Source organism: Macrotis lagotis, chromosome 1 (assembly GCF_037893015.1).
Source record: "Macrotis lagotis isolate mMagLag1 chromosome 1, bilby.v1.9.chrom.fasta, whole genome shotgun sequence".
NCBI lineage: Eukaryota > Metazoa > Chordata > Mammalia > Peramelemorphia > Peramelidae > Macrotis > Macrotis lagotis.
The window spans coordinates 69,170,018-69,171,794 of record NC_133658.1 but is presented as its reverse complement, the minus strand read 5'-3'; positions in this window follow the sequence as shown (position 1 = coordinate 69,171,794).

Genomic DNA, 1,777 nt, shown 5'->3' with positions numbered 1-1,777 from the left:
ATAAAATGAGAATAATTTAAAAAAATAAAATGATAATAATATCATCTCTAACATGAACTTAATAGGGTATTGTGAGAATCAAATGAGTTTACTTACGAGGAGGAGCCAAAAGGGTGGCATGAAGCTAACATGCTCCTGGAGCTTTCTACCAAAGACAAATGAAACCTCTACTCTTTCATTCACCGAACTGCAGACATCGTGGACAATCTTCAGTGAAACTTTGTCTCTTTGGGGAAAAAAAGTAAGTAAAGTTCAGGAGGTGGGAGACCAGAAAGCCACCTGAAGGCTTTTAGCCACAGAGCAATCCAGTTCCTGACAGTTTAAGAACAGCAGAGGTCCTGGAAATAAATAATAAAATGAGGTAATTTTTATTAACTTCTTTCCAAATTTTAAGGTATTATATAAATATAAGTTTCTTAATAAAATTGTCATTTTCATATGATTCAGCAAATTATAGTGGATAATCAGTCAACCCTGGAGTGAGGAAAATTAAATTCATTTTCCACTTTTGAAAAATATTGACTGTATAACACTGGGAAAGTCACTTAAACTTCTCAGTCTTCTAACCTATTCTTTAAGATTTAGGATCATTGTGATAGTACCTTAGTAGGGACTTCTGCAAGTCAAATAAAGTCATCAAACATTTATTAATTACTTTGTACTTAGTGCTATATAATTGACCAGGGTACAAAGCTAGGCAAATCAATTATTTATTTATTTGTTTGTTTGTTTGTTTGTTTGTTTATATATTATTTATTTATTTATTTGGATATGTTTGATTGTATAGGGATATATAGATACACATATATTCACATACGTACACACAGATATAAAGGGATATATAGAAAGGGATATATATACATATATGCATATGCATATATATACAGTGATATTTATATAGGGATATATACATAGAAACACGCATATGTATTCATATACATATGCATAGATACACATATAGGTACATTATATATATATATATATATATATATATGGATACTCATAGATATATATATATACTACATATATTTAGGTATATATAAAATATATGTGTAGGTATGTTGTATATGCACATATGTCCTAAAGACACTCATAATCTGAGTGAGAAGATTCTATTTCTATTTCTAAAAATATGTGGATATCTATATAGATAGATATAGATGATATAGATAGATATAGATATAGATGTAGATATAGATATAGATATAGATATAGATATAGATATAGATATTTATTTCTACATATACAAATAGCTATATAATTCTAAATAATTTCAGCAGGAACTGTAGTTAAAAAGACCTAAAAATCATTTCTTTTAAAATCTGAGATTTTAGCTGAGGTTTGTTCGGGGAGTGAGGAGGAAGAAATAAAAACATGGAACATTCTACACTTGGGGGATAAGCCAGTGAAAATAGGGAGATATTGTGTTTTATTTCCATATACACAGACACACATTTTAATCTTTCTAATTTATGTTTACATATATTATCAATATATATGAATACCATCATCTTACAGTTAACTCTATTGATGAAACTGTAGATATAGTTCACTACCCATAATATTGTTTGCAACACCATGAAGCAAAAGATAGACATCAGAGTTAAATAAACTGAGTGTGAATCTTCAATCTTCTATTTGCTTGCTATTCCTTAGCAAAGTCAAGTAACCTTTCCAGGCGGCTGTCAATATGGAGCTTTAGACAAAATCAATGAATTATTTCTCTGTTTATGAGGTCTGGAATTAGTGTGATGAAGTTCATAAATCAATATTCACA